At 38.6% G+C, this 17942-nt stretch overlaps 1 long non-coding RNA gene across 4 annotated transcripts; it reads left to right on the forward strand.

Annotated features, from left to right (window-relative positions):
• Positions 1–2028: 2028 nt before the first annotated feature.
• On the forward strand, positions 2029–15467 carry LOC111935821 (uncharacterized). 4 transcript variants are annotated; one of them, XR_015277202.1, is made up of 5 exons: positions 2029–2307; positions 3693–3807; positions 4913–4982; positions 6247–6297; positions 14797–15467. It is a non-coding gene; the product is annotated as an uncharacterized LOC111935821 (long non-coding RNA). The 4 variants fall into 4 exon arrangements; XR_015277201.1 differs by lacking the exon at positions 14797–15467 and adding an exon at positions 3351–3443 and having other exon boundaries at positions 6247–11576; XR_002867875.2 differs by lacking the exon at positions 14797–15467 and adding an exon at positions 3351–3443 and having other exon boundaries at positions 6214–8110.
• The last annotated feature ends 2475 nt before the right edge of the window (positions 15468–17942 follow it).

A 17942-nucleotide genomic window follows, 5' to 3' on the forward strand; every position in this document is an offset into this window, starting at 1 on the left:
TCTGTTCAGGATTGGATGATTTCAGTGTGTAGTTGCTTACAAACAATTTTTGCCTTAGATGTAGATATGTATAATAACATTAACTCTGCAGTATAACATGCTGTTAGGGTATATGTTAATTGTTTTAGTTTGTGCCAGTACATCAAAATGCATTATTTTTCTGTGATTAAAATTTTGCGGTCTTTTAACACACAAAACCAGCCCCGACAACATAAATGTTCATTTCTTATGAAGTACCTGTTCATTAAACCCTCTGAATGGATCACTACCTTACATCTGGTTCTCCTAGAAACAGCTGTATATATTTAGAAAGTTAGCACTTTATCAAAAGGACCTAAATTCACATTGCCTGTTACCTGCATGGGGAGGATCTACATTTAATCCACCAAACCTTCTACATAATGTGTTACAAGCAGTTCTGGTAGAACAGAACCTTGGATATGTCTTCTCCCAAGCAGTGCTCACTGCATTCCCATGTACTTTTAGATACACTTGTAAGGGAAATTCAAAATACAGAAACTTTCTTCTGTTGGTTCATGCTTGGTATTATCATGAGATACAAACAAAAGGCCTGAAGCTGTTTTTAAGAAAGCATAAACATATACTTTATTTTCAAACATATATTCTTTTAATTCATTTTCAAATATGTCTTCTTTTCCTTCAAATTGTCATGATTCACATTGTTCTTCACATTTTCATCAGACAAAAAGCCTGTTGTGCCAATCCTTTAAGTCTATTAATATTAGTGTTTTTATCAGCAGTCAGGCTAGGTTCTCTTGCTGTTCATTCTGCTAAGGGATTTCCTTCTTTCTTCCCCTGACTTTCCCTTAAGACATTGGGGAATTAGGAGAATGATTATCTCTAGTAGATATGCCATATGAAATTTTTTCCTAAGTTCTAATTTTCCTTCAGCTAAATGCAAATGAAACCATCCTAAGCAAGCTAAGTCTGTGAAAGTAGCAAAGAACTGAACCTGCTTCAACACATCGACATCTCTGGGAAATGCGTACATGGGACCTCAGCATACCACAAGTCAGCTCACAATATGCACCAGCTGGCAAAAGTATTAGATATTTTATTAAAATGCTTGTACAGTTTGGAGGTAATTTCTTAAAGCATGATCCCACTGTGTTGTCATCAGTTTTAAAAATGCAGCCCAGTAGAGAAAAACCCGAGTGGGGGGACAGAGAGGTTTCAGCTGTTTGAAGCTGAAGTTTCTGCCTTGCCATCCCCTCTGACCTTGAAAATGCTCTGCATCATTAGGGCCGAGTTCTGCTTTCCTCCAGCCCCATAAATCAGCTGTTCCTCACTGGAGAGAGGTAGGGCTTTGATGGAAGGGGCAAAGAAAGACCTGGGTTACTTGTGAAAATTGTTCCTTCTTCAGAAATGTGACAAAAGAGAGTTTTTGCTATTACTGCTTCAGATAAGCAAGGGTCTTGACTTTGGCTCCCTTTTTCCAGCTTAGTGCTCTCCTGAGCACAACAGGCCACAGCCACAGATTTTTTTAAAGCCAAAACAAACCTTTACATTCTTTCAAGTCTGGCCTTGCAAACTTCAAGTGGAAATAGATGCTGCCTTTCAATAGCATGTAAACTATTGAGTCTCACAAAAGAGAAGTTTTTCAGGAGCTTATTCTGAATGTTTCTGTTCATGCTGCCTGTAGGCAATGCTTTGATCACAGAAGTTAAGTATATTGTCACGAGGCCTGTGATTCTTTGTGCCCTTCTGTGTCTCTCACAAGGTTTTCCAGACCCAATTCAGAACTGCATATTTAGAAGCTTAGAAATTTGACGTTAAAATTTCTGAATTCACTCCCCTAATTTTTTTCTTTTTTAAAATTTGTTCGGTTTTGGTTTTTGTTGTTGTTTTGGGATTTTTTTTTGTTGTTGTTAAGTGAAGCTTTTTGTACAAACAGGGAGGCCGCAATTCAATTTGTGTGCTCAAAGCAAGGCGTTAGCAGCCACAGCTGAGCAGGATGATGCTGATGAGCAGGTGGGGAAGGCGGGGCGGTTCCTGTGAGGGGGCTCCGGGTGCACCTGTGGGCAGCTGAGGTGAAGCGGCAGGGCAGGGAGATTGCCCAAGGGCATGGAACAGGTCAGCCCAGAAGAGCAGGAGCCTGGCCTGGGAGAAGGCTTTAGAAGAAGAAGGTGTCGGTGGGCTGCGGTGCGAGCCGGGGTGTGGGTACAGGGTACACCTGCGGCCGCTCGGCTACAGGGGGCGGCTGCCGCTGGCTCCGAGTGACTTGGGAAACCCTGAGGCACGGCCTGCTGCCTCTGGGACTTGTGTTAACACAGATCTGCACTGCAGGTACCGCTGCGTGTTCTCCAGGGGCGTGAGGGGAGGGAAAAGCCCTCCCCTGGGTGCCAGTGGGAGCGCAGGAGGTGCTTGTGACCTCCGGGGGCTGTCGGGCAGCTGAGGAGAGCGCCTGGGGCAGATGCAGCTTCGGTTTGTGTTTGGTTTTTTAAAAGCATTCAGAGCGTTTAATAGAATTAATATGTGTTAGCATAGAGTTCTAGTGCTTTGTCTCACCTTATGATGGGATCTACAGTTCTTGTCCATGGGATGTTATATTGAGTTTAAAGCTGAACTTTAAATGGTCCTTAGAAGGCTGACTACCTGCATTTTCTCTAGGAAAAGTTGGATCTTTGGGTTAGCTGAAGAATTAAATCTTCTGTGTGCTAAAATTTTACTTTATGAAAGCAAGGGTGGAAAATTCCATGATAAGATGAGGAAAACTTGGTGCTTACAGGGGCTGGAGTGGAGTGAGGTGATTTTGCATGTTGTGGTCTGTGTGGGACTGTACAGCAGGCAAGAGGTTTTTATGCTTAAAGTTTTCCTAAAATATAAGTTACTAAGTCATTCCTAGAAATGTGATGGGAAATACAGCTTTGATGATGAGGACAAAGCAATTTCTTGGTATAAATGGTTGCATGGTGTAGCTTTAGAGTTGTAGGAATAAGTGCTAGTGCTAAGGTAGCTCCTTGATGGGATAAGAGACATATCCCGGATAAAAGATTATTTAACTAAAGCTCAAGATAAGAAGTAGATTACTCAATAGGTGGTCATTGTGCTAGATTATTGCCACCTGTATTAAAAGTCACGTAAATGAAGGAAATGATTGCTTGTGATTATCTCTTTGTACCTTGTTTTCCCCTTGGGCTGTGAGAGAAGGTAGTGGGAGAAGCTGGAATATAGGCCCTTGTTGAAGGCACCTGAGAGTGCTAGCAGCCTCCTTTCCCTGGAGCAGTAGTTCTTGAGAAAACTGGTGTCTCCACAAAGCAAATTTGCTGTATTTTAGGTAGGAAACTAAATGGGTTGGGTGCAATTACCTTTTCCATCTGATTTTTCAGTCTCATTTACGTGTACGTGCCAAAGGTGGATGTCAGTCCATGTACTTCTTCATGTACATCCATGTCAGATGTACTTCTTCAGGAAGTACTCAGGTATGTCAAGGGCAGGTACAGGGACTAATTCTGTGCATAATGGTCCCAGGTGCTTGGTTTAATTACAGACAGAATGTGAGACTCTACAGGGACAGGAGAGGAAGAGTGTGAAAAAGTGTCTTTGGCATAAACCCATACTGGGCTTGTCTGGCTAAAGCACAGCTGAAGATGCTATGATGTGTCTAAAACTCCTCTGGAGAGGAGAGAATACACAACAGTTGATCTGAATTCAACTTAATTGCATTTCAGCTCTTGCCCGGCCCTAACACCTCTGAGGCAGAGGGGTAACATCTGACACATGTGCTCTGTCTAACCTTCAGTGAACTCAGCAGAGGGGAGGATAACAAGGCTTTATCATGAGCATGTAAGTGTTCCCAATGGTCTCATGGAAAAGCCTGTTTCTCCCAGTTATTAGGGATGTGGTTTTCTTCACATCAGCTACCTTCACATGCAGAAGTGTATTTCTACTGTAGTGACAAAAAGGCTGATGCAGTCCATGTATAAATGCTATAAAATGTTAAGCAGGCATGAAAAGACTGCAGCCTCTGCATTTGGCAGCAATATAACTGCTACTGGAGTATCAGCTGGTCCTTGCAGTTCTAGAAGGAGGCCAAAAATTGGAGGGTTTAGAGGAACCCTTTTTTTTTCCCCAAGAACCAGCTCACCCTAATAGTGTATAAAAGCAAAGGCTGAAGAAACAATGCAGTCTAAAAATAAATGCAGTAAAGTTGGCTAATTTGATAGAGAATTAATCAGTCAGACGAAATACAAGAAAAAATTAATTTTACAGTCTAAGAGGAAGCAACTTGCACAAAGTTAGGAATGCATACTTAATAATTTATGTAAATTAATTGCTCTTGGAAGAACTTGGGTGATAATTATGTTATTGAAACATCTTGTAGTCCACTTAGTATGGTTTTCAGGAGTATATACTGTAGTTCAAGTAGAGATAGCATATGTGGAGTAGTAATATAAGGCAGTCTCATGGCCTCTGAATGTGTGGGCTGTTGGGCTAAAAAATTATAGAGGCTGCTTTGATCTGGGGTTGAAAAAAGGAACCACTGTAGCGTATTTCTTTAGCTAAGCTACAAATGGGACTGCATGTTGCATGAAGAGGGAGAAAAGTCCCTCCTTAAAGGTGAAGCAAATCTGTATGATCCAGTGCTCTGTTTAATTGATTAACCAGCACCGAAGCATTGCCTGAATGAGGGAGGAGAGGAAGTATATTTTTGAACTGACAGATCCCTACTTTTAAATCCCTTAGATCAAAAATTTATCTATAATTAGCAAGAGGCATCCATATGGTGACTTTTCCAGTCCCAGATGGGTAGCTGTCATTTCGCACATGATCTTTGCTTCGCTTTTGAAGTAGAAATGAGTAATCTTGGAAATATTAATCTGACTTTAACTATATTTATCCTTCTATCAACAATGATGACACATTTTGATTTCTTTCTGGGTGTGCACAGTATTTGCTGCGGTGCAGAGGATTCCAGTTGCCGTAATTTTCAGTGGAAAGAATAATGATCACAGGGAACTGTAAGTAGGTTATTATGGACTATCTATGTATTTAAATAGAAAATCAAAAATTTTCAAGAGTAATGATGCAAAGATGTGCCAGACTTGAAACTCTGCTGCAGACCTGATAGAAGATGTTCTGTAAGTGCTGGAAATTGGCTCCCCTTTTCAGTGGTGTGTTACCTGGCACAGTAGCAGCTGTACACCTGCTCCTGCCTGGCAGGTGACTGCTAGGAATAGCTATGCCAGAACAAATGAAAAAAGTGAAAATAAATTACTGTGCCAGAAAAGAAGTTTGGGATCTTGACTTATCTTCTTTTAACTACTGCAGTACTAATCCAAAGCATGGATCTTTCTGCCCTTTGAATGCAGTTTATATGGTGCCATAACTTGTGTGTTTAGACTTCCATTTTATTTTTTGGATGGCAGGGATTGGAAAGTAATTGTGTATGTAAGGGGAAGGTATTTTGCAGCAGGTTCTATGTCTGTGCATGTCTTCCCTATCTCACTTCACAAAAAATAATCTTGGTTGCTTGAGCTCAAATATCCATGTAGAGAGGCCAGCAATCTCTGTAAGTGGTGCAAAACCTTGACATTCCTCTTAGTAAGCATTCTCCTTAAAATGCAATCTTATTTTGGAGGGGAAAAAAATGTTACAGTACTGATTTTTGTTACCACAGGCAGAGTCAGAAGCAAGAGGCCAGATCCAATCATATGAAGTAAATGGAATTACCCTGAATTTACTCCTGTATAAGTGAGAGCTTGTTTCAAGCCCCAAGCTACATGAAAATGATTGCTGTTCTCTTTGCCCATATGAAAGCTGACATAAATACAACTTAGAGTGAACTTATTTAGCAAGTGATAGGGTACATTTTTTCATCATGATTGAAAGGCCTTAAGAATTCAAGTCTCAGATGCATGAAAGTATAAAGATGCCCAAGCTTTGTTAAGATCAATCAGAATTAAATGCTTAAGTGACTCAGGCTTAGGTATCTGAAAACATTCAAGCATTTTTTAGCAGCTCAGTGATCATAGTTCTTTCTTTTCAGTGCTCTTCTTGTGATAAAATTTTATTTCATTTTTTAAAAAAGTACCTATGAAGATGAGAATGAATGTCAGAAGTTTATTTTTTAGACTAATGTATTTTACAAGCAGTTAATATTTTAGTATTGCTAGCCTGATACTAAGTGAAATTTTAGTATCATTATAAACTTCACTACTATCTGTTTCTAAACTTTGCAAATATCTCTAGGGGTAGAAGACCTGAAAACAAATTTCATTACAGGAATGTGGGACACCTGCAGTCAGTGAGGAGAAACCCCACACAGACATTCAGGTACAATTGGAGAGCAAAGGTCTTGTATTCAGCTGTGTTATAACTTCAAAAGCATCCAGTACTTCATAGCTTGGGGTTGTTTATTTTTTTGCTCCCAGTTGTGGCAGATGTCAGAAGAGAGTTTTTGGTTTTCTATCAAGCTTATTAAAACAGTTTTGGTAATTTCAGCCTACTACTTCAAGTTCCTTTCAGGTTTGACTTTTGAATTTGAGGGTTATAGATTCTCTCAAGTGACTTCTCTTCTGTTAGAGCCTAACAAGTACCAGTGGCAGCTTCTGCAGGAGATTTGTTACCACATTAAATTGGCACAAATTTTACAGAAAAGTACCTAAGGTAACAAAAACCACTTAATCATACACAGCACCATATAAGCTAATACTTGTTGAACAACAGTAGATACCGTGTCCAAGTCTTTCTATCATAGAAATGGTTCAAGCTGAGGAAATTCTGCTGCTATATTTCATAGCTTCTCCTTATAAGTGATTGATGCTTAATAAGGCCTAAATTTGCACCCCTATGAGCTGGTTTTTTTCCTCAGTTTTCCCGGGTGCAGTCAAGAATCAAAATTCAAATAAAAAGTTAATGAGTCCCTAAAATTTACTTGTTGCCATTTAACTATTTTACTTGACCTCTCTTGGAATTAATTACAGCTAAGGGAGTGAAAGGCTGAATTCATAAGTTTGAGCATGATTGTGAACTTATCAAGAGTTTTTGGGTGACCAAAATATCACATAGCTCTAGCTGTTAAAAAAATTCATATTGTTTCATCTTTAATGTTTGATGTGCTATTGTCAGATGTAGACTAAACTATATTACTGTCATATATACCCTCAAAAAACCCACAAAAGGCCCCAATAAATCAGGCCAGTGGAAACAGTAATCTGTTTTTTGAAAGGAAAAATTTCTGCATAAAGAACTTAAAGGTGCTCAGTGGGTGAAGCCCTATTCAGGTGTGTCTTTTACTCTCTAGGGCAGAGTTATAAACAGTTTGCAGTATAATCACCAAAGTAAAGGGAATAGTCCTATCAACATGTGTGCAGATATGGCACCCTCCAGAGAGGTTTAGAAATCTCATTCCTGTTCTGTTCTCCTTCTGATCTTTAATTGCATGCTGTTTGTCAGAATCTGGGACAAACTTAGAGCTGGAGGCTCAAGAGGAGACTTGTATTTTTTGTTATTGCTAATAGGAGTATGCAGGGATATTTTTATGTACAGCAAAATCTAGAATGCCTTCTCAAAGCTTTGAATTCGATTCTTTCCTGATGCAAACTTTAATCTATTATATACAGTATGTAGATTTCCAAAGCCTTTAGCAAATCTAAATGTTCTGTTTCTAATAGAGATGTCTAGAAAACAGGGATTAATCTTTGCAAAGAGGAATCATTTACAATGTAACAGCAGGGAACTACGGGAAGTATTGGCCTGTGTTATTGCACATGCTGCTTCCTCACAAGGCTTCAGGCAAATTAGAAACTGTGTGATCGAGAATAGCTTCATGGAAATCCAAAATGATAGGTACAATCAATGTCAGTTAGTAAGAAATCAATTATACAAAGACTAATGTTCAATTACTTTATTGTGTCTAATTTGTTTCCCACATATTTGTCATCAATTTGCATTCTTATGCTTCATTGCTGTTGGATTTATTACTGGCCTAAGGTCCCTCCAGATATTTCTCTGTACTTCAGGATCACTTAAATACAATGAATAAAATACATACAGAGAGTTTTTAAAAGCATAGAAGTGACATTTCATTCTGGACTTTGGCCACACTCTTATTAGTCAGGCCTATGTTCCTTCATGTGGTTTCTGAGGGGCCTATTAGGCAATGTGTGGGAGCCCAGTTAGATGTAAAACCAGTCGGAGACTTTCTTGGTTTTTAGCAAGGAAAAAAGTTAAGATTTATCATCTTGTATAATACCAAAAGGTGCATAAAATCCTTTCTGGGAACCTTCTGCTAAAGTTTCTGTGCATCCACAAACAGCTGTGGGAGGCATTCTTTCTTACAACCTGCTCTTGATTGCTCTTTGGTGAGGTTACATCCCCTCTTCCCTGACACAGGAAGAGGGTGGGATGGGCAGAAATTCCCAGTGCACACTCAAACAATACAAGTGATGATGCTTCTGGGCACCAAGAGGAGTCTGATAATAAAGGCACCCTGCTCTGCAGAAATCTCTCCATATGGGAATTGTTCTATCCAAACTGCACTGGTATTCCATTTCCAGTGTCCATTTCTCAATTAGTTGCAAACTGTTTGCTCTCCTAAGGGATGCATCGTGTTTCAGTACTTCAAAATTATGCATGAAATTTACTGCTTTATGAAAGCAATGAGTTATTTGCTCGCACAAAACAAGGAGTCCTGGGACTTAGGTGATTAGAGAGTTGCAAAGTTGCTTTATCAGCCATGTTATAGCCCAAGTTACTGCCTCTAGCTGTTCTTTGTGTGCTGTTTACAAATACTTGTTTGCTTCCATGTTTTCTGCTGCTTTTAATCTCCTTTTTATAACCATGTCACTAAAGTCTGGTTATGCCAGTCTTCTGTAGTTACACATTTTTTGCATCTCTTGATGGGGTAGATGTAATAATACTATTTGTGTGTTAATGGAAAGCAACTTTTTTTCTTTTTCTATTCTCTGTCTCTGAAAAGCAATTCTATTGGGTTTTTATTTCTCTTGCTGCCACTATTTGCATTTTACTGGGAGTAGTTTCTAGATTTTCCTCCTTTTATTTTTCTCATTCTTTTTTTAATCAATGTAATCATCATCATCAGTCAGCTCTCATGAATAGGAAGCTCTTTTATTCCATTGCTTTTTATTAAAACAGTTTTTGAGTTTGTTTTGGAAGTTATTGTTCCTTGCCTTTGGATTTAGAAACAAAGGACACTAACATCTGTTATCAAATAATGCTTTATTGAAGATTTGAAACAGTTGTTGAAGTGTTGAAAGCCTTTGAAATCTAAAAATCTCTACATGATCTACACTAATTGAAAATCTTACCTAACCATTTTTCAAAAACATTAAAAGCCATGTTTCCAGATTTAATCTTTGACTTATAATGACAGGAGTTTGTGACTGTCTTTCTGCTCAGTTAATTAGTTCATTCTCTATGATATTATTCTCTATGGATAATTCCAATAGGAATTATTGGGGAGGTACCTATTGGGCATGGTGTGATGAAACTCTATTGAAAGGTGCAGGAGTATTCAGTGGCCCTATCACATGTAGATGTTAACCTGACACTGGTTCTCCATATGTCCCTCATATTCCTTTTCATGAAAAGCCCAAAGATACTCAATCATCCAAATTACATTTCCCAGTCTTGATTAATCTGCAAGTCTTTAATTGGCTGTGTTCTCTATCTGTTCCTAACACAGGTCTCCTGTGTCATCTTTTTTCCTTTTAGCACAGAATCATTCTGTGTTTAGAAAGCAGAAGGAAAGTTTTTGCATTTTGATTTAATGTGACATGACATTTCAAGTACCCTCCAGGATACTGTTCTATTGGTCTTTTAAAATGCATTATCAGAATATAGGATTAATTCATTATTTTAAATAATAAAACGTTTAAGTAATTTACTTTTTTATCATGAGTACTTCCTAGAACTAGAAGTTTCTTACAAAAAAGCAGCCCACAAGAGGCAGTGGCATTAGAAGTAAGGCAGAAAAACACAAAATAAATTCCCAGGGAATTTCCAGGAAAAAATTTCTCCAACTAGGATGAAACTCATAGGATGAACTATTATTTTAAGTATGCATCTAGAAGAATCTGCTTGTTATTTTGCTGGGCACTTTGTTACTCCTAAGAATTTGAAAACAGCTTGTGAATTTTCATACAGTGTGTCTTTACATAGCCATCCAAAGATACTTTGTGCTGATTCAAGTGTTAATAATACCTGTAAGGTGCATCCAGCATGGTTGGGTGTGTTGAATGTCTTGCTGCAGCAAATGGCCAAAACTCTTACCAAAAGAGCAATCATGTCAGCTGGCTGAGATCCTTACTTGGAGCTGGTGCCCACTGAAAGCTAGAAGATCTGTCACATGTGTGGAGACTGGATGTATTAAGTATTTCTTAAGAATATGCAATTATATTCAAATGTGGGAAATCTCTTATCCTTCTTAAATGATTCTTTATGAACCTGGCATGCTCATATAATAAAGGGTGGCAAAGTAAGGTAATATATGCTGTGGATGTATTTAACATATTAAATTTCACAACTCATACTGTGAAACTTCAGTATGGTTACAGAACATCTAACAAGTGCTGAAGTATTACATCAAAAAACCCCATGACTCATATCCTGGTATTGAATCCCATTTTAATGAAGTTGCATCTATTGGAGACTCTTCTCTGTAGTCCTGGTCCCGGGTTACCTTCAACCATACCTGGAGCCACCTGCTGATAAATATTTCCTTGCCTCTTACTCCAGATGTTAACAATCTGTTGAAGTTCAGCCCTTCACATAGTTTCCAAAATGCTTGAGCTCCTCTGGGAATTGAATTCGCAATAAAAATGTAAAATAAGTCTAGAAATTACATTGAAAAACATAGTGGGAAGAATTAATCTGTATTTAAAGCTTGGTACTGTTGTAGCCTGGCTTAAGCTCTGTGATAGGAATAGCTGATACTGGTGACAGGGAGGGGGAAATAGCCTCTGGCAGATGTTCTGCTTGTCCTGTTGCTTCTCTAATGCATACCAATGTTTTATTGTCACAGATGTCATCAGAGAAAGCCTTTTTCTCCTTCAGTAAATGTTTTTTTGGGGCAAAGCAGGTGAAATCATTGGTGACTGGGAAGTTTTAGCCTTAAGTAAAATAAAGATGAGGCTACAAGTTCTGTTTTCTTTTCTTGACTGTGTTACATCAGAAATATGGTAACATTCATTTGATTAAATAGAAGGAAGTTGGGGATAGGAAGCAATCTGAAATAGGATGGACCATATTTTAATCTGCGATTTTCCTGAGAAGAAATTGATTTAAATGTTTACTTGAAACTACAGGCTGACAAGGTGTTGTAAGGGAACCTTTGGAATCAGATGCCTCTTTCCATCACATTTTCAGTGAGAATTTGATACTTTGTTATCTTGTTGTATCTTTGGATGCTTTCTGGTTTAATTCTGTCTTATCTCTCCAGATTTGTTACAGAGGTTGGTATTTTCGAATTTCCTTCATATTTCTTGGTATCCATTATTGCTGGTCAATGCCAGAACTGGTATTCTGCTGTTACCCTTAATAGCTCTATTTTCTCAGTTGTCTTCTAGTCTTTGAATAAACTACAGGATCCCAGGTCTTGCTGAGTTCTTTTTGTTCTCTCTTTCCCTGCCTGTGTACTAAACTGAAGCTTCCCTGCCTGAAAATGAGGGAAGAACAGAGGAAGAGCAATTTTCTTCTTCGCATCAGAAGGTTCCACCTGATCCAGTCACGGTCTGAAGAAATGTGACTTTGTGCCACAGAACAGCAGTTTTATGTGTTGTACACCTTAAGATGTATATTCTGAAGTGTCTGTAGTATCTCATGGATTTAATCTGGGGGTGTACCAAGACTTCCCATAGTACTGTGTGTGCATTTGATATGTCTACTCTTAAATTGTTAGTTTTGAACCTCCATGTCCCTGTTTTCAGCTATCAGCTCCAGTAATGTCATTGTGTTTTCTTTGGCTGGGAGCAGGAATCCTGTGTGGGGTACTGCTTTGTGTCTGTCCTCCATGCAGATGTAAACCTTGGGCATTAGAGATCATTCTATGGCAAAAATGTAGTTTTAGATATGTTCCTGGATTTGACACAGGAAGAGCTAAAATCTAGTCAAATAAAAAGGAATCAAGTTTGATTCAATCAACACATTTCAAAGCTTTTAAAAAAATTAGCTGTGATAATTTGGTATGTCTATCTCAGCCACAATTTCAGAAACTTTTTCTTCTTTCTTAAACAAAAATTTCTAAAGAGCATAACTGTTAGGCTGAAAGGGTGCCTTTTTATCACCTTTAAGCCCTGTTTTCAAGGTGAGACTTCTTTTTTTTTCCTGAGAAGAGAATTTTATTTCAATTATTTGGTGTCTTAAATGAAGTTAAAATATTTCAGCCGATATTTAGGACATTCTAAGCAACTGTAATTACTTTCTGATTTCTAGCATATGTTAAGGGCTGATGCACTCAAAATTCAGTTGGTTTTTTTAAATTTCATTTTCCTTTCCTTAAGGGAATTAGTGGAGCTGAATTATTCTGAATATGTTTATCTCCCTTAATGATAGTGACTAGGCATAGCTGCAGTGTTAAATAAGTGGGTAAGAATATTTCAAGAGCTTCTTTCAGGAAATATATGAGAAGCATGGAATTATATTCGGATTACATGCAAGTTCTTTAAAACTTCACTTAATTCTACTCCTTGTCATTTCAAGTCTGAACAATGGCAGAAGCAGAGTAAGTCTTGCTTGTAAATATAATTTGTACAGGTAGGATTTTCTTTTATCTTTTTAACCAAAGTATTTGTTCTGAAATTGTTTGAAGTGGCCTAGAAACCAGGATCAAACACAACTGTGTAAGTGCCCATACTGTGCTGTTTTATTATAACTGAGGTCACTACATGGACCCAAGAGTATTGCACTATTCCAGTCCCCTTGTTTGTCACAGGCAGTGATGCTTCATTGCTGTGCTTCCTAACAAGCCTCTGATTTGTCGCCATAAAAATTCATATCAAATGTAAAAGAAAATAATTTATTACTTTGTATTTACTAAGCTTGCATATATTGAGATACAGTTCAGTGCTGCCATGACAATGTCACTGACTGTTTTATCTCTTCCTAGTGGGCAAAACAAACACCTGCAGAGGTGGGCTTAATTTAGCAGATACAGGGCATCAATATATTTGCAGTAAAGGGAGAGATTTTCCAGTCTGTCAGTCTTGATTGTTTTTGTCATAGAACACATGGGAAGAATACAGTTCTCCAGTGAGCAGCTTTCAAAACAATTTTTATTCTGTCCCTTCAGAGTGCCTTCAAACTCTTTTAGATAAGTGACATCTATACCTTTATAAATGCATCATGACTTGAAATATCCACATTAAAATGGGATTAATAGTCTGCTGAGGTCAGATTTGTGCAAAAGTTTCTTGAATATGACCTCATACCCTGAGAGCAAAATATTCTTAATGGTTCTGAATGCTTCATAGCTTTGGCACCTCAGCCCTGCATGTCTCTGATCTTAGACCCCAGTACATAAAGCAGAAGACCAGTATCTCATGAGTGAGTTATGTGGCACTTCTGTTCATTTCTTACTGTCTAAGAATACGCCTGAGGAGCTGTTCTTTAGATTTGTCTTTGACAGTGCCTTTGGTGCAATGTGCAGCACTGTTAGACAGTACATGTGCAGCCTTGTTTGTACTTCATCTCTGAGCAGGATTGTCAGGCAGTGCATGACAACTGACAAACCAGTTGAAGGTGACATCTGTGAGTCAGTCAGTCTAAATAATTATGCCCAGCCTCTAGCACGTGTCTGTATTCTTTGAGATAACCCCTTTTGAAACAGCATCTCAACTTCAGTAGGAAAAATAGACAAGCTGTGTTTTTTGTTCTTTCTGTTGCCTTTATCTTCCACTTACCTTCAGGAGTTTTTGATACTTACTAGTGGTGTCTAGAAAGACTCTCACAAAGCTTTATTTTTGTAATATTTTCCTGCCCCTCTTCCAAAATGGACTGTTGGGAAATAACCATGGTGACACGGCTGAAGGTGAGTCTGCTGCACAATTAGGCCGTGGGATTGGCAGGGACTCTGAGCAGATCCCGTCCTGTTGGCACCCTGGCAGTCAGACTATTCTCACCTGTGTCTCTGTGGGTGGATTGCAACATTCTCTGTGCCAAATGCCCAAGGATTATTTTCCCCCTCAGAAATCCATGAGAGAATGTTCCTTCCAAATACAGAAGGACATTTAATAACTCTTGCCTTCCAATGACAGCAGGCCCGAGAAGAATAAATTCATGGATTGTAGGTAACCTGGGCAAAAATATTGTAGAGACAGGTGAAACCTAAAGCCTGGACACAGCCATAACACAGCAGGTCTTTATAGAATCATCCACAATGATTTGGATTTTAAAAGGTTGTAATCTAGCTTTTTGTTTCTAATTCTAGAATGTTCTTCAAGCTTGGTTTCTTTGAGGTTTTTTTTCCTTGAATTTTTTGTTTGTTTTTGCTATGCCTCTCTTACTGCATCTTTCCTATAAACAATCTCTTTTGTGCACTATTCAAACCAAGAGATGATCCAGATGCTTCAAATAGCCTCTCCATGACTCTCTTGGCACATTAATCCCACCCCAGCAGGTTTGCCTGTGCTTCTCACACAGGGAGGACTTGGCATACTGATACCCTGTGAAGTCAATGTCAATATGTCTGAGGTACCCCTTTGAGCCAGAGCAATTTATGTTGCTTCCTTTACTGGGGGCAATATTACTTCTCACAGTCAGTAAATCTCGGCTGTCTGACTGCTGGAATCTAATTATCCTGTTCTATTCAACCAGCTGCTACAAGGACCTGGAAAGAAGAATTCCCTTTGGAACACAGGTTTTGCAGAAGGATTCACATTTTGCATAAATAACAAAGAAGCTCAAACACACACCCACTCTGAGTTAGCATAAAGTTTTGTATGATCTATGGCACAGTTGTGTGGATGAGCCAGCACTTGTTTTACTCAGACTGAAAGAATCATTGCCAATGGGCTTTGTCCTGAAACTCTCCAAATGCCGCTCTGAAAAGTTAAAAACTTGGCCTCTTACTCCTGTGTGTGGTCGGGGGTGTGACAAGTTGTGTACCTCCCTGTCTCCTCCCCATTGTAAATCCCTTTCCACACGAGGCACTGTTAGTTCAACTGCTGTGTTGTGTGAGTTTATCAGCCACTGTGACTGATTTCTAGGGAGGCTGTAGGTTGGTCACATGACACTGTTAAATATCTGGGTTAGTGAAGAAAACAAATTCCAGTTTTGTGCAGTGATGCTGAAGGCACTTTTCTCTGATGTTGTAAGTGCTCCAGTATATGGAAATACTAACGATTGTGGAAAAAAACCCAAAAATTACCAGTTTCTAAGACAGGAGGTTTGGGATAGTATTACACAACTGTAGAAGAGAACCTGCTTAGATAAAAATACATAAAATAAATTATAGGAAAATATATGAAAATAATTTTGAGAATCAAGAATGTGTCTATTCTGTTTGTATTCATATATCACCTTTTTTACTTTCACAAGAAGAAACACAAAAAAAAGCCACAGCTGGTCACTGGTGTAGCTGTGTTTACTGAGCAACAAAAAATCATTAATTTTCTTCCAGCTACTCAGAATACTGCTTAAAAAGTGCTTTGCACAGTCCCAGGTGGGAAATGAGGAATCAGAAAGTGGATGAAAATCAGTTCTTTGACACAGCAGTGCTTACTCAGAATTTTAGATATAGAGGGCTAGGTACAATTCATTTGTATCTATTTGTGCTACAGAAGGTGATCTGAAACCTGTGGTTGGAAATCTGCTGTGAATCAGAATTCCCAGCATCAGCTTTCTCCCAAAATTTAAATGAATCTATAATAAATCAGTTTTCTTGGGAATAAAAATGTCAAATGTTGGCATTTCTAATTAACAAGGTGTGTCAGTTTTTTAAAATTTAATTGTCCCATGTCTCTAGCAAATAGTCTCTTACAGCTGTAATACTGTTCCCTTGACACCTCATAAATAATAAATTTCACATGAAGACTTCTGTATGGAAGACTTTTTAGATTATTTGAATGAATTAATGCGTAAGAATTTCATGCAATGCAGGGAAATGGGTGAAATTAATGGAGAGTACTAAAAGTCATGAACAAGAACTATGTAACTTTGGTTGTAACTCAATGATGATGTTGTTAGGCAATAACCTCCCTTTTGTTAATATTTTATGTAATTGGGTCAGCAAACAAAGACTACTCTGTTTTATAGCAGCTCCCTATGGGAAAGCAATTTGCTGATTCCCCTTAGAGTAGAGAGAAGAAACTAATGCTCAGTAGCAATACAATGAAGAGGAGAAAGTAAGGCTCAGTAGCAATAGACTGTCTTTCTGGAAGTTTGCATGTGCATGCAAGTTTAAAAAAGAAACGCAAACAACCCCAAAGAACTCCATCAGGTGCATTCAAAAATCCTGTTTCCAAGAGGTGATGAGACATCGTCTTTTGCCAGAAGTTACATGCTAGGAAGGTTCAGTGCATTTCTGAAGTTGAAAACATAAGTTCGTGTACAGCCAGATGAACTTAGAGCAATTCAAAAGAACAAAAACAAAGCACACAAACTAAAACCCCAAACAAACTACCAGAACCCAAACCACTTGTTTTTCTTTATAAATGTTTTCTCTAAGTTCAATAAACAGGATTCTGTTATGAGGAAGGCTTCTGCCTAATCACTGTTGCAGGCCCTCAGGGAGAACAGGAGTGTTGCAGTCTGGATGAAAATCAGAGCTCAGTTGCTTGGATGACTGGAGTTTAGCCCTGGTCAGAGTGAGAGAAAATAAATTTCCCTTCTCAAGAAGGGTGTCCTGGTTGTGAGTGTGCTCTGACAGATCCAAGTCTCCAGCAGTTTAGTTACATGCACCACTGCTTGTGACAAAAAGGATGTGAAGCTGGGATTGCCCATCTGTTATTAAGGTGCAGTGATACAATTGCATTTCCTGTACTGTTTTTCCCCTCACTGAGAGAGGACTGACCTCACAGATAAGGTATTTGATGTGGGCTTGGCAGGAGGGAAGGGGTGGGGCAGTGGTGCTTGGTGCAGCTGCGTGGTGGTTGGCTTGTTTTTATACCCTGATGTCCTGCTACTGTATTTTCTCCATTTTAAGGAGGTTGGCTAAGCTCAATCTCAAATTTGAGCCAGGGATGCTCTCAGTTTTCTTGGGGATATTTCACTTGCTCAGACTCTACCCTGTAAGCTTCAAGTATATTGCACTTGTTCTTCTGTAACTACATCCCTCATGCACATGCTTATCTAGTTCTGTTCCAGACAGGTTTTGAATTATTTTAAATTAGGTTTAGCAATAACTAACCTTTATTTATCCCAGGAGATTGGCTACTAGTTTAAGGCTGTATATTGCAATGAACACAGCAGATAATTTTTTGCAAAAATTTTCCTTATTCTCAGGACCAAAGCTCGAGGTACCAGGCATTCTTCTGTTTACTTGGCATATGTGATGTGGGTACATTTTTATTGCCCACATTCCACCTCTTCATTAGTCTCATTCTCTGTTTTCAACTAATTTAAAATGTCAGGATCTGCCACTTCTCTGCCAATTTCATGATGGCTTACACTGGCAAACACCCTGAATTGCACTACAGTCATTTCTGCAGGTGGAGAGGCCAATGTCTCCTGAGGCTTCCTTTGGATTATGTCAGTTTTGGTGTTGGAATGCTGTGTATTGAAACATTATTTTCTAGCTGTCTTAATCTCCAAATCATTATTTGGGATTGAAAGAAAATCCTGTGACTGAAAGGGATCTATTTTTATAATTGAGTTCACTCAGTAAGTGTGGTGTTTTGTTAATTATATTTTACAGAACATACAGTTGTTTTGTCAGTTCCTATTTCATGGTAGTAGGAAGGAAACTGTTTGAGGTGTAGCCTTGAGTGACAAACTAAACTGGTTTTTGCATGGACCTACAA

The sequence above is a fragment of the Cyanistes caeruleus genome, chromosome 17, assembly GCF_971803275.1.
Source record: "Cyanistes caeruleus chromosome 17, bCyaCae1.hap1.1, whole genome shotgun sequence".
In the NCBI taxonomy this organism is placed as follows: domain Eukaryota; kingdom Metazoa; phylum Chordata; class Aves; order Passeriformes; family Paridae; genus Cyanistes; species Cyanistes caeruleus.